This window comes from Lissotriton helveticus, chromosome 7 (assembly GCF_964261635.1).
Source record: "Lissotriton helveticus chromosome 7, aLisHel1.1, whole genome shotgun sequence".
Classification (NCBI taxonomy): Eukaryota; Metazoa; Chordata; class Amphibia; order Caudata; family Salamandridae; genus Lissotriton; species Lissotriton helveticus.
Genome location: NC_136068.1, coordinates 202,804,488 through 202,820,809, shown reverse-complemented (window position 1 = coordinate 202,820,809; position 16,322 = coordinate 202,804,488).

Genomic DNA, 16,322 nt, shown 5'->3' with positions numbered 1-16,322 from the left:
TGACAAACCATCGTAGGTCTGTAACAGTGTGTCCTGCTTGCAGCCAGTGGTCTACCAAAGGCGCCCCTGCCACTTTGCATCTTAGCCTGCTCGAGTGTGACGAAATCCTTGATTTTATTTTCTGTTGGGTTTGTCCCACGTATACCTGGCTACATGGGCACCGGATGATATAAATGACCCCAGTAGAATTACAATTCGTGTAATGTTTTAAGTTGTAAGTTCTGCCACTGTGGGCAAATGTTTTGGTCTGGATAGTCGTCTCGCAGGCAGTGCAAGCCCCACACCGGTAATGGCCAATTACTGGGGGGAGGTTCCAAAGGGATGTCAGAGTAGGTTGACTTTCTGACTCTAAGTAGGAATGGACCACCATGTCCCTTATGTTTTTAGCTCTCTTAAACGAGTGGAGGGGCAAATCAGTTTGTTTGATGACATCCGCGACCAACGGCCAGTTTTGATTAATGATTTTTTTGATATCATTGCTGCGTGTCGAAAAAGTTGTGACACAAATTATGCGGTTTTGGGCGGTCCTTGGTGAATTCTCTGGATTGAGTAGGGTCTCACGTGGGTTATACCACGCCCGTTTTCTTGCTCTTTTCACCATCCTGGGTGGGTATCCTCGAGTAATAAGGCGTTCAGTCAGGACCTCGGACTCCTTCAGGTAATTAGCTCTTGTGGAACAATTCCTCCTGATCCGGAGGAATTGTCCGACAGGTAGGTTATCCTTGAGGCCCCTCGGGTGATGGCTCTGATATTGTAATAGGGAATTTCGTTCTGTAGGCTTCCTGAACAGCGTTGTTTGTAGGTGGTCTGCTTCCACGTAAATGGAGATATCCAAGAAAGGTATACTTTCATTGCTAGATTCCATAGTGAATTGTATATGCGGATTGCGGGAGTTAAGCCAATCATGAAAGATTTTAAGCTGCTCTGCATTTCCTTCCCAAATGCAGAGGATGTCATCAATATATCTGACCCATAGGGTCAGATTGGTATTGAAGGGATTAGTCTCTGTGAAGATGTGCCATTGTGGTGCAGGACCTCTCAGATTACAAGGCAGAAGTTTACAGACAACTGTCGGATGGGATTAGCTACCGCCTTTTACCCAGTGATCCCTCACGAGAATTGGCAAGTACAGTTTTGAGCATTACACAAAAAGGCCTTGACGCAGGTTTCCTGAGCAAACAGGAATTTGATTTTCTCAACCAAAAATTCCCAAGACTAGCGACTATTTATACGTTACCGAAGGTGCATAAGCATCTTAACACCCCCCCAGGACGCCCCATCGTGTCCGGGTGCGGATCGCTGCTCGAGCCTCTGTGTCAATATGTGGACTTCTTTCTCAAACCCATCGCCCTCAACACCAGGGCTTACCTACGAGACACGACCCAGGTTATCAACATGATGGATGAGAGACCATTCAATTCAGAACATGTACTATTAGTCACTTGCGACATAGTATCGCTTTATACAAGCATCCCCCAACTAGATGCTTTGGAAGTAATGAGAGAAGCCCTTGAAAATAGAACAGCGCCAGTCCAGGTTCCTACAGATTTCATAATTGAGCTACTGAAGATTGCCATGATGCATAATTTCTTTATCTTTCAGGAAGAATTCTATTTGCAGACTAAGGGCGTAGCGATGGGGGCTACCTTTGCTCCAAATCTGGCAATAATATATATGGATCATTTCGAACATCAGCACATCTTCACAGAGACTAATCCCTTCAATACCAATCTGACCCTATGGGTCAGATATATTGATGACATCCTCTGCATTTGGGAAGGAAATGCAGAGCAGCTTAAAATCTTTCATGATTGGCTTAACTCCCGCAATATGCATATACAATTCACTATGGAATCTAGCAATGAAAGTATACCTTTCTTGGATATCTCCATTTATGTGGAAGCAGACCACCTACAAACAACGCTGTTCAGGAAGCCTACAGAACGAAATTCCCTATTACAATATCAGAGCCATCACCCGAGGGGCCTCAAGGATAACCTACCTGTCGGACAATTCCTCCGGATCAGGAGGAATTGTTCCACAAGAGCTAATTACCTGAAGGAGTCCGAGGTCCTGACTGAACGCCTTATTACACGAGGATACCCACCCAGGATGGTGAAAAGAGCAAGAAAACGGGCGTGGTATAACCCACGTGAGACCCTACTCAATCCAGAGAATTCACCAAGGACCGCCCAAAACCGCATAATTTGTGTCACAACTTTTTCGACACGCAGCAATGATATCAAAAAAATCATTAATCAAAACTGGCCGTTGGTCGCGGATGTCATCAAACAAACTGATTTGCCCCTCTACTCGTTTAAGAGAGCTAAAAACATAAGGGACATGGTGGTCCATTCCTACTTAGAGTCAGAAAGTCAACCTACTCTGACATCCCTTTGGAACCTCCCCCCAGTAATTGGCCATTACCGGTGTGGGGCTTGCACTGCCTGCGAGACGACTATCCAGACCAAAACATTTACCCACAGTGGCAGAACTTACAACTTAAAACATTACACGAATTGTAATTCTACTGGGGTCATTTATATCATCCGGTGCCCATGTAGCCAGGTATACGTGGGACAAACCCAACAGAAAATAAAATCAAGGATTTCGTCCCACTCGAGCAGGCTAAGATGCAAAGTGGCAGGGGCGCCTTTGGTAGACCACTGGCTGCAAGCAGGACACACTGTTACAGACCTACGATGGTTTGTCATAGAAAAGGTATCTCTGGGCAGAAGAGGGGGCAATCTCCCCCTAATATTGAATACACGTGAGTCCAAATGGATGTCCCTTCTGGACTCCATTAGGAATGGGTTAAATGAGCAGGACAGCAGCATTGCTCAATTGGCAACACCGGGTTAAAACCAACTGTGTATTAATGATCTAATACACTCGTTACACTCTCATGCTGGAGAAGTGCACGAGCCCCCTGTAATGAACTGATGATGATGACAGCAATATCAAGATGGTTGAAAAAGGTTTCTAGTATCTTGTAATGTTCTGTGGCTTGGTCTTCAACCTCCTTCGTGAGAGTTGCACCAATGTTACTAATTTTCAAAATGTAGTTGTTTTCTAAAACCATCAATTTACAAGAATAATGAATAATTGATAATTCTTACTGGGTGCCCTTGCGAAATGTGGGTGTGTAACCGAGAGTCACGTTTTGCATTGATGCCATTCTGAAATAGCAATTTGTAATACCCGTAGATTGGTTTTCAACCTCCTGCGTGAGAGTTGCACCAATGTTACCTTTGAGATTTATTTTTCCAAAAATAGTCGTTTTTAAACCTCCACTGAGCTAAAACTCACGAGAGTAATTTACAATTCAAACCATGTATTTTTGCGAAGTCTGTCATCTACCGCGAGTCACTTTTCCTTCTCCATTACTCCTGCACATTAGCTGGCCCCGCCCCCAAACTCCGCGTTGCTGTCACGGCGGAGTTCGCGTTAGGAACTGTGCAGACGCTGGCTGCCCACTGTTTTCTCCCGTGAGTAATCCTATGTGCAGTTTATTCACAGCAAGCCCCGTACCTCGGACATACAACCGACTCTCCCCCTCCCTCTTTCCAGCATAGGAAAAACAGACGGACAGGCGCAAGAAGTATTTCCCGCCTTGAGGTGGATTATGAACCTCTCATCCGGCGTACATCTGCCATTGAGGCTGCTTAAACGGTTGAATTAGACTGCGGTTTTTGCCCCATTTGATGTAAGTAATCGGTAGCATGCAGCGAATAATTCCCAGTGGGAGAACCACTCGCCTTGCACTGTTTGGTAAACAACTTCTCCCCACTTTGTTTACCATAGGAGGATATTTTCACGACCAGAATTTGTAATTGTCTCTGCCTTACTGTTTAAACCCTTTGGATACCAGACGGTTCGAGTAATATCGATCTAAAGGTACATTTTGTAATCCTTTGTAGTCTGATGTCGTTTTTATACACCCCCATGACTAATCAAGATGTGATTTCTACTGGCAATTATGTCTGGTAAACCCTTGAGTAGAATTTTGGTAATAGTAGTCTCTACATTTGTAGTATGTAAGCGGAGCTACAACCAGGTTTTTTATCCTTTGTTTCATCTGAACCTTATTGATTATCTGTTCTCCTCTTTAATTGAGGTTTCCACTTTATCAGATTGACCACGACAGTCAGCGTGGCGTGTCTCTCCATGTACAGAGCCCGGTTGGGCCGTACTCCATGGTAATTTTTGAGAAATAATTCGTCTTTTTTCTTGTCATTTGTTGGGTATACACTAAAGTATATTTTCCCTTAAATTTCTTACACAGAATTGCCCCATCCTTCCCTTCTCCCTTTGTGACGTCCTGATGAAGACCCCGTGAAAGGACTTTAATTGGCCTGCTGATAGGGGTCGAAACGTCGACTTGTTTCCCTTCTGTTGAAATTCCGGCACACACCCGATTTATCTAATATTTAGATGTGACCGTTGAATTTTCTCTCATGAACAATTTTCGAATTTTGCCTTATATTTTGGCTTTTGTATTATATTTGTTTTGATCTATGTCTGCAATTTGGTATTATATTGGTTACCTTTTTGATACTGTGTCACTTTTCTTCATTCTAACACCTCCCTGAGCACTACTTCCCTCCCCTTTCTCCCCCTTGGGGCTTTACTATTTATGAATTGATGTGATTAAAATTTGTCAATCGGCAATCACAGAGCATTGGGTAATAAATCAAATTACCAAACGCAAACCAGTTTATGAATTTGTGTTTTAGTTATTTTATAAAATTTCAGTGTATGTTGTCCACAATACACGTTCCTCTCTTACGGGGACCCCCTTAGAGAACAACAGGGTCGTCTGTATGACGTCGGAGACAAAGCGGGGAAATTGCTTGCCTGGTTGGATAAGAAGGAGAGGGCGAATCGAGTGGTGCCTGTGATTCAGACTTTGAATGGTGTGAGAGTGACGGACCCGGTTGAAATAGTGGAATGTTTTGCGGATTATTTTCGTGCGGTTTACTCCCCAGTGTCGGAAAGGGATGAAGACGACTCTCGCCTCTTGCTGCGCGATATTGCTTTGCCCTGCCTCTCCGATTTGGAGCGGTCCTTTATGGAGGCCCCGTTCTCTACGGACGAAATCGCGACTGCAATCCGCTCTCTCCGTTCGGGCAAGGCTTTGGGCCCGAACGGTTTGCCGATCGAGTTGTACAAACTGCGTCCTGATAAGATTGCGCCCTATCTTCGGACAATGTTTTCGGAGTCCCGGGAGCGGGGCGTTCTCCCTTATGACCAGCGCCTGGCTACGATTGTGGTAATTCCTAAAGATGGTAAGCCCGGGGATCTTTGTTCGTCTTATAGACCCATCTCCCTGTTAAATGTCGAGCCTAAGGTTCTTGCCAAACTTTTGGCTACTCGCCTCCTCACGGTTGTCAGCGACCTGATTCATCCGGACCAATCCGGATTCATCCCGCACCGTAACACAGCCCTTAATCTACGTCGCCTTCATGGAGCCATCGCGAGGGCGGGGCTTCTGACGGAGCCGGCCATTTTGGCCTCGCTGGACGCCTCGATGGCCTTCGACACGATAGAGTGGCCCTACCTTTGGGCGGCTCTTGAGAAGTTTGGTTTTGGCCCGGGATTCATTGGATGGGTGAAGCTCCTGTATACCGACCCCCTTGCACAGGTCGTGGTTAATGGTCGAGTGTCGGCTCCCTTTCCCCTTGGTAGGGGGACCAGACAGGGGTGCCCCTTGTCTCCGCTACTTTTTGCTCTTGCATTAGAGCCGCTAGCTGCGTGGATTCGCTGGGAGCCTTCCCTCAAGGGTATACGTTGGTCCCCAGATTTTGAGGACCGTGTTTCGCTTTACGCGGACGACATTCTTCTTTATCTTACTTCCCAGCGTAAATCTTTGAATGTCTTATTTGACGTTCTCGCCTCGTTTGGTAAGAATTCTGGATTGATTATAAACTGGGCTAAATCCTGTGTCTATGTTATTTCGGGTGACCTGCCCCCGTTGCCGAATAGATTTCCCATCCAGGTTGTTCAGTCCGGTTTCAAATATTTGGGGGTTTTTATTACATTGGGTTCGTCGCTCCGGTTTGAACGTAATCTCCTTCCCCCGCTTCATAGATTGCGGCTGGACGTGGCTCGCTGGCGTAAATTACCCTTGTCGCCGCTGGGCAGGGCTGCCCTTTTCAAGATGATGTCCTTACCGCGATTCCTTTATGCACTCCAGAATTCCTATGATGATATCCCCGCTACTTACTTCCGAGAGGTCGAGAGTCTACAAAGGCAACTGATTTGGGACGGGCGCCCACGTATCGCACTTGCGAAACTCACCATCCCTTGGTATGACGGGGGCATAGCACTTCCTGATATCAGGAGATATTATTGGGCTACGCAGCTGTCTGCCATTAACCACTCAATGTACTCCCCTGGTCCGGCTCCGGCCTTTGCGATGGACAGACTCCAACTGCCGGGTGGTAACTTTAATAGAGCGCTTTACTCTAGGTCGGCTGGGCTCCACCTTACGGGACCAACTAGGATTGCAGTTAGTGTGTGGCGCGCCGCGAATGTGAGCTTGGGGTGGGATGACCGCGTGACGCTGGCTACTCCGCTTTTTGCATCTGAGCGTCTGGGATGTATTTGGACTACGAAAGGGTTTGACCGTTGGGACATGATTGGAATCTGTCGAGTGGGTGACGTGTGTGCGAATGGGGCGGTGAAGTCCTTCGATGCCCTTCGGAATGATTATGACCTGAGTGATAGGGAATTTTTTCGATATTTACAGGTCCGTCATGTCCTCACTTCGGTTCTGGCCTCCGGTGTCGCCGTCCCTGAATCCTCCCCCCTTGAGGATCGTATCCTAGATGGCTATCTCCCTGATAGCACCATTTCCTTGATTTATAAGAAGCTGATTCACAATCGCGCTGACTTGCTCGTTCGACTTAGAGAGGCGTGGGTCGGCGACGGGCTGGAATTAGATGATGAGGATTGGCAATCGGCGTTATCTTCTCCGAAAGAGGTTGCCATTCCTGCCCGTCTCCGTTTGGTTCAGCTCAAGATCCTCCACCGGGTGTATGTTACTGGTCCTCGTTTGGTTGCGATGGGTTTTTCCCCGGATGGCCTATGCAAGCGTGGGTGTGGGATGAGTGCGACGTTCCTTCACATTATTTGGGAGTGTCCGAGGGTGGCTGCCTATTGGACTGCGGTGCTTGCGGTGATGGCTGACGTGACTGGAATTGCACTGGTGCCGGAGGTCCGGAGAGGCTTGTTGAATGTGTGGGAACCTACCGACTGTTTGGTGGCCCAAACCAGATGCGCGACCCTGGGGTATATGGTTGCGAAGCGAGACATAGCGCAACTTTGGGGCTCCCATAGGCCCCCCACTGTCTCTGTGTGGGAAGAAAACATGGAGTGGCCTATGTTTCGCGAAAAGACCGTCTACACAGCTAGGGGCAGACCTGGGGCATGGACAAAGATCTGGTGTCAGTGGAACGCCTATCGTGGAGACATTTGTGCTCCTCCCCAGGTGGAGGCCCCTGATATTCTCTTATCACCCTAGGTCGATGTTCCTGAAATTTAACATACTGTCCTTTGGCTTGATTGACCTCCACGCTGTTCCCCCGCCTTAACTTGTCCTATTGATTGTACCTTCATGTTCCTGATTAGTGGGTTTTCCACCCCTCCAGGGCTGAATCTCTGTGTATTACTCCTTCGCCTTGGTGTTTATGTTTGTTGTTTTGGTGTGTTTTAAAATAAGAAAATTGTCTCATCCTGTTCCATGATGTGGGTGACATTTTGTGTTCAGTTTGTGCCTGACTGCCGGAGTGGCGATCACTGTTTTATCTCATATTACGCTCTGATCCTAGCGGCCGGCCCGTGCGGTTGTGGGCCCATCTCTGTACACGTGTTTTTGTTGCTCAATAAAAGTTTTTAACAAAAAAAAAAAAAAAAACTGATGAACCAGAGTGCCAACAAATCCTTGGGTACCTATCTCCAATATTTCTTCAAAACATGGAATCAAGGATACAAAGTACGCTAGACCTTACCCCAAAGGTCTTCAGAACGGCCAGTGTAACCCTGTTTTCCCCATCCCCTACACAAAGCTCCCATAGCCACAGTCGCTACGAAGGCAGTTTCATTAACGAGCCAACAACAACCTCACCCAGTGAAACAGGCCGCTAAGTGGCAAAGGCAATACTCTGGCAATTGAATAAAATGGAGTTGCAAATCGACCTCTTATCCACCATGGCTCAACGGCTAGTGGAACTGAGTAACAAGGTGGACTTCATAGAGAACAAGCTTAGTGTCAAGCAGAATATTCGGCCTTGCACCTGTTCGTGTGAAGACCTCATGGATAAATGGGCAACACTTCCAAAAATGTTAACAGATCTGGTAGTCTCACTAAAACTTCAAACAGGATGCGTCATGGGCCCAATGATTAAACGCAATACCACACCAACCTCAAATTTCACCGACCCTTGAGGTAATTCAGTTACAAACAACCCGGTCAAATCTTCAACAAAGCTAGACACCCAAGGTCTCCTTGTACCCACTAAACACTCCATCAGTCCACCCAGTTCCATATCCAGCCCCCGAGGCTTAAATCCAGGGAAGAACAATGAGTGCAACGCCTCTTCGGAGACAAAAAGAAAGAACCCCTCTCTAGCAGAGCCATGAGAAAATTTAAAAAACAAGAGAAAAAGTCCAAGGCATCAAAAAAAGTTGCCCTCGTATTGCCAAGTCATTCTCAAAATTCACAAACTGATGAAGACAAAACTTGTATCTTTTCAATATTCACTAAAAAGCATGGTACAAGCAACTTAACATCAACAGTACCAACACCTTCGGACCCCAAACAAGAGTCTGATGTGCCATCACAGCCAATTCCTAGCACAGGGGATTTGCACACTCCAGCTGGCCCGGTTACTTCAACTCAGCCACCTCACTTATCAAACATCAAGAAATTAGAGCAGAGAAGTTCACTATGCACATCCAAGGAACAAGGACCTGACACCAGGGGCAAGATAGCGCAGGACCTCTTACTTTTGGACTTCCAAAGGCCTAGTGATCAAACCGTGCAGCTACTCCAAAACCCGGTCTACTGCCCTGATCTTCGCCAAAGGGACCCAGATCCAAGCTCTAACTTAAGCATTGTACAACAGTGTCCTAGTTTTCAGCCCAAACCAATCCCAGACACCAAAACAACTCATGAGGTAATTCTCACCCGAGATACTTCATCAAAGGCCAACATGACATTCTAAACAAGGGCAACATACTAAGGCTTTTCAAGCATATCTGTCCCTCTCAGAAACACACTCAAACGACCTAGACTCGGTTAAGTTCCTGTGTCTCTCCAGTGACTCTCATGGGGAGTCTACCTCAATCGGGTTGAGTCGTCACTCTCAGGTAGGGCTAACACCAAAGTAAATAGCCCAAATGGTTGATTGGGGTATTGACATCGCTTTCCCCATACCTCAGAAATACCCACACGTACTAGCAGCACCATCGCCAAGGAAGGAAGTCTATTCTGTCCTAAGTGGGACAGTGATCATTCAATCAGGGAAAAGCCCAGCTGCAGAGTCAAGACCTAATAACACCTACAGAATAACAAGTAGGCTTGACCACAAGACAGTACACATTAGTGGGCCAAAGCACTCCATCACGTATGGCACACGTACTGGTCCTGATGGACAGCCACCACAACGGCACCTCTAACACCATTAAGGCTGATCGTCATCAGATCACCACTGGAACACCGGGAAACAACATACAGCTGTCCATAATATCCTGGAACGTTGCTGGGCTAAAAAGATTGCTTGGGTGCAATTCAGTAAGCAATTACCTTTGCGAAAATGACATCCTGTGCTTTCAAGAGACATGGGCTACAGAACCTCTAATTCTCCCTGGCTTTTTCGAACTTCATTGTGCAGCCATAAAACAAAACATCTTTGGGAGAGCATCAGGCGGGCTCTCAATTTTTATTAGCCAAGCGCGCAGAATAGAGGCAACTTTACTAACAACGAACACTGCTAATTGCAAGCGGTATTGATCTGCAGGTTAAAAAGTAACATTAACTGCTACGTCAACACTTTATTTGGCATGCCATTATATACACTGCCCACGCGCCATCCTGCATGGACAGTTCAGTGGGTCTATTATCATTGAAAGTCACACATCGAGCACGTTCACTATGTTCCAAGTCACTGAATACTGACTAGATTGGTCCATGCCTAGTGTAATTTTCTAAAGGCTATTTCTTTTTCCTCCCCCCTTTTTTCCCCCAATTGTTGTGTAATTGTTTAATGCTTAATTGTTATATATGTAAGAAAGGCAACTGTATAAACTCAAGACAGGCATGAATATTAATACTGTCCTGAAGATGATGCCACATATCTAGAGTTCTGGCATCAAAACGTAGACACCTTTGTACCATATGTCTTTTAAATATGCAGAATGCTTTGCACAATGGTACTATGATGTAATTAAGTCTGTGCACTGAATACTAGGAAACAGACTGCTTTGCTCGCTTTTGCCTATAAATTGTTGTTCTGTCTTGTTGTCTGTGGGTAACAGGCTGTGCCCCCTTGAAATCACCTTCAATTCCATGTTACCTTTTATATCGTTAATAAAAAACCCTGTCCGGCTGGACAAAGAACATAACGGCTATTTAGAATATATTAATTCAAGTTCTCATTCTTTTAGTTCTAGGGACTGCTGTCTTTAGTAACAATCCTCTCCACTCACAACAAGATTTCTGCCCATACAATCAAAAAAGCTGCAGATCCCCTCTGGTTCCCTCCCCCCACCTTCAGGGACAAGTCCATATTTGACTACATCTTTATTGCGGATAACCTGGTACCATTATTTAACAACTTCGAAGTGGGAAACAGGAACGAGTGTGACCATAGACCATTGAGGGCATCCCTTCAGCTAAACGGGAAACTTGCAAAACAATTGGAAACACTGGGGGTTCCAACCAGAGAAGAGCACCATGAAGTTTTGGGGAGAATAAAATGGTCTATAAATTTAGGTCCAAAACTCCTGGATTGGATTAAACATAAAGAATCGAGCTCCACAGGCACAAGCCTTCAATCCCCCTTGGAGAAATGGAAAACACTCTTAGATGAATTAAAATCCGTTCTTGGGGAATGGACTGGAACTTCTAAAGCACCAGCCTCCTATCCCCAATGCCTACCAGCACAAATAAGACCAAGGGCCTTAGTCCAGCCCAAGCACAGTCTCTCAAAGGCCCAAGGAGTCACAAAATCACACACACCAGTACTAACAGCACCTTGCAGGGAGCACAGAAAGACAGTTTGGGAAATACAACAAAAAAAATTGAGGCTGAGTGGCTGAAAATATTTAATCTTCTCAAAGAAAAGGGACACATCCAACTTTGGAGATACATTAAGCAACACAGCCATAGCGGTCGGATCAAGGAAAATGGGGTGGCAGCCTCGGAGTGGGTCAAATATGCAAAGCAACTGTATTCAACACATCAGAACAGGTCTTATACACAAACACAACAAACTCCCTTAGAAATACAAAAAGACGTCAAGACTCTTGTCATCACTAAGGTCGAGATAATCAGCCTAATTAAAAAAATTAGAACAGATGGTGCCCCAGGCCCCAACGGAGTCCCTGCAGCAGTGTTCAAAGCCTCTCAAGGATTCTGGGCGGAGCAATTAACATCACTTTTTAAGTATGCACTTGCCACTTCTATCTTTCCTTTGTCATGGAAAGGCTCAATACTTTTTCCGATTCATAAAAAAGGGTCCGCACGAAACCTGAGAACTACCGTCTTGTTGCCTTACTGGACATAGAAGTGAAGACATATGCCAGAATTCTGTTGAAAGAACTAGAAACCTGGGTAAAGGATAACACCATCCTCCCCTTCTTCCAATCTTGTTTCAGTCCTCAAAGCTCTACTATAGATAACATCTTAGCATTGGGACACCTGTCACTCCGTGCGACCCAGCCATCACAATTACCCCTATTTTGCTGTTTTGTTGATTACAGTGCAGCCTTCGATCGAGTTGACCGTGGAAAGCTGTGAGAAAAACTGGACTCCTGGGGCGTTTCTCAAAAACTGTTAAGGGCAATAATCACCCTTCATGAGGGGACCTGGATTCGTATGAAAACCAGTCAATCCTCTGTAACAACTAAGGTTCTAACTAATAATGGTCTCAAACAAGGATGAGTTCTCGCCCCTCTACTTTTTAATCTTTATGCAGCCGACCTCGGCAAAGCCCTGGAGGGGGCAAATGTACTAACACCAAGGCTGGGGAATGAGCGACTCCAAATCCTACAATACGTAGACGATATAGTCATAATGGATCACACCAGGACAGGCCTACATAAAGCCTTAGAAGCTTTGCATAGGTTTAACCAAAAAAACAATCTATTGGTGAATCAAGAGAAGACCAGGATAATTATCTTTGGGAAGTACCACCGAAAGAAGACAGCACAATGGCGCCTAGGAGACCTGCAAATTAGAACATGCAGAAGTTATAACTACTTGGGTCTCAGGTTATCGGACGGGGCCAAACCCACAGCCCATCTGAAACATCTAAGGAGCAAGGGGGCCAGCATCGCATACAGCCTGAGAAATCGCAATAGACGCTCAAAATGTGGATAATTTAAATACTCCAGTAACCACATAGAAAAGAACAGTCAATACACAGGTTAAGAAAATATCCTACAAAAGAGATCTGGAAAGCTAACACCATCATCCCAATCTCTCAGCACTGGACACTTCCTACACAGTGGGCAAACCACAGCCATACTTTGAGCAAGCATTGACAGTCCCGGCCCGGAAAAAAATCACCTATATGAGACTTCTCGCACTGCCTATTGTGTATTTTAACCAAGCCTGGGCCCGGAAGGATAATTCAGCTGCATGTCGTCTTTGTATTTTTCATTGTGAATCCTGGCTTCATCTGCTGTGCTGCTGCCCAAAGCTAGTTCTTCCCATTTGTAGGTCCTACGGCCTGGTACGATGCAGAGAAGCCTCAGACCTGTGTTTCTCTGCTTACAGCTCAAAACAGTTGCGCGGATGGGAAATTTACAGAATTAATCCGGGCAGCCCTGGCACGGAAAATAGACTCACAAAAAAGAAACCAGCTGGCCATAAAGCAAGAGAGACTTTGACAATACTTCCCACGAAGTTTTATGCACTTGCACTTTATTGCCAGTTCGGATAAACTGTTTTAAATGTTTTAAACTCTCTTATAGTTCGTAGCAAGTTGTGTGGGATTTTAACTCTTTTTCTCTTTTAGATTATGGTAATAATAGTATATTGTAATGATTTTAAGTAATTGAACAATAAAGCTTAACTCTAAGCTAAAGGATGCTCTATGAGCTCGATGCATGAACAATGGCTAATCAGTAATATGACAGCATCTATCAATGTTTTTGAGAAATATCATTCATAAAAGTCCCTGCCATCATTTAGCATAAGTAGTTTTATTAGGTTCTTTGTATTCTAACACATGATCTAACAGGTGGTGATGAGCTGGATGAACATGATGCTTTAATCAGCACATTTCAGGAAGTTGTCACTAAAGCTCAGCAATTTTGCTAAATATATAATTCATGTAACTGTGAGCAAGAGTCGAGTGAAAAGACATTTGGACCTTGTTAACATACATATTAAGAAATTGTTGCCCGGTGCAAAAACTTTTGAAACATGCATTAATTTACATGTGTTTTGCCAATGTATTTTTACAATTTATTTACTAGGATTCTAAACATTATGCAATTACTCTTTTTCCTCTGAGTCATTTCCTAACAGAAACGTTTCTATAAATTTAAAGCATTTTAAAGTGCAATTCTAAAACAGTGAGTAAGTCTTTTTTTTTTTTTGTGCTCATTTCTCCCAAACTGGTTTTTTTTGGACTCCTCAATTGGCTTTGAAACTCCCTATCAAATCACTATTTTGAAGGGGTGTGGTGCAGGTGTACTGTCCCAATAGCAATTCAGTATAAGATGTATCAAAGTTTCGTGACCAAAATTGCATCATTGAAAAATAACAACTTCTCAGTTAGGGCTAATAATACATTAGAACCTCCCAAACAGACTTTTCACAAAAAGAAAATGTTCCTTTTGAGGAAAACAGGCTTCACTTAAAAACATTACTTTACTTAAAAGCGATCATAGACTTGGTTTTCTGCTGATCTTAGTAGACCACCATCCCTGTAATGGCAATCAAATGGAGTGAATTGCAGTTTACGACCTACCTCACTAACCTTCATGTGGTAAGTCAGACTGCTACCCACTCTGAAATGGAATCAGTATATTGGGCCCTTAGTTTGTTGAATTTTTATTAATCATGCTCTTCCCATTTACACTGATCTGACCTCTAAACCACTTCGCCATCATCGCCCTAAAAAACATGTGTTTTGTTAGATCCTATTACATTTACTGATTTAAGCTGATATGCTTTTAAGAAACAAAGAAGTTATAGTCAAGAGAAGCAATTTTACTAAGTAAATATAAGATGGTTATGGCTATGTTTCTTGATTCCAGCTGTCACGTGTCTTATTTTATTGACTCTGCATCATACATCCATAGAAATGCTGATTAATTTTTCCATAATCAAAGCCGTGGAACTTAATTAAACATAAGGAATTTAGGGGCATTTTTCTGAGTGTTCTGTTCTTTTGTAGACAAAAATTCCCTAATTTCTCACTATACAGAAAATACTAGCCACAGTTTCAAAAGATTGCTTTGTCTTTAACAAGACTGTGATAACATTGTTTTGATGTAAATATTTTGCAAAACCCTAGATGGCTAATAAGGGATATTTATTAGTACATCACGGTGGACCGATCGATGGTTGGATCCAAAAAAGCTACTATACTTACAATGTATGCATTACAATTCCATGGCTCCAAATGCGTAAAGTACATGTTTAGAGTCCTATTTCTGTACTCAGCGGAGCCAGCTATATTATTGTAAAATGGCAGTGGATGTCCACAGGCCATTTAATTGAGGCTTTCAGGATTCATTCCAAATGGGTACTTCACTTTACTTAAGATGAAGATGAAGTTGTGTACCTCCACAAATGCTTGCAAAATTACTTGGAAACTACTTGACCTATCTAAAAATAAAGTTAAATGCTGATCTGTTTGCTCCTACTGTAAAGGCAGCATGGGCAATGTTTAAATCAGATAATTATGTTCACCCAAAAATCTCAGATCTTTGGAAATCTTGAAAAATGTGGTAGTCGCACACTAAAGAGATTCATGCACTTAAACATGTGCTGATTTATTCTTAGTTCGTATGCATCACCTTTTAAAGCAAAATGAATAGGAATAAAGGAGGATATTGTGTTGGAATATAGAGTTTTATTACAGTGTTCTTCAAAATATCAGAGCAAATTTATTGATAATCAAAATATTAACAACGTAAGTACATATAGGTAACAGTAGGGTTACCATACTGTACACAAATATGTGTTTGAATTATATAAATACATACATACATACATACATACGTATATATTCACTGACAAAAGCAAAGGTTACAGGGCTGTTACAGTTATGAAATAGAAATAAAAAAATAGAAATTCACTGACAAAAACAAGGTTACAAGGATGGTATTGTTAGGCTCAGAATATACACACACAAACCCACAGAACTTCTGCAGTTATAGTTATCTGTGCTAAATATAACTTACACCCCTTCAAAACACTGCTTATGACTTCACATATTAAATCACTCATGACATGGTCAATGACATCACTGATGATATCTTCAATGACATCACTGACGACATCACTGATGATATCATCCAGTGATTGTGAGTGTTTACTCAAAGTTTGAGTTTTAACCATATATACTAAGGTACAATGAAAGTTAAATTAGTATAATTTGTGTACTACTAATGAGTGATACTATTTCTACATATATTATGTGAGTGGCTGTGTGACTGTGTGTATCTATGTGTGAGTGGGTGCCTGAGTGGCAGTATGGGTGTGTGAGTGGCTGTATGGATGAATGCATGGGTTTGTAAGCAGCTGTAAGGTGCGTGAATGGCTGTGTGAGTGTCTGTATTGTGAGGGAGTGTCTGCGTCAGTGACATCATGGATGAGTGAAAGGACATGTGAGTGGCTGTGTGGGTGAGTGATTGGATGTGTAAGTGGATGTATGGGTGAGTGAGTGGCTGTTTTGGTGGATGTTTGGTTAGCTGAGTGGGTATATGAGTGCCAGTATTGGAGAGTGAGTGTCTGAATGAGTGGCTATATGGGTGAGTGAGTGGATGTATGAGTGCATGTATGGATGTGTGAATGGGTATATAAATGGTTGAGTAGGTACATGAGTGGTTGCGTGGGCAAGTAAGTGGCTCTGTTTAGG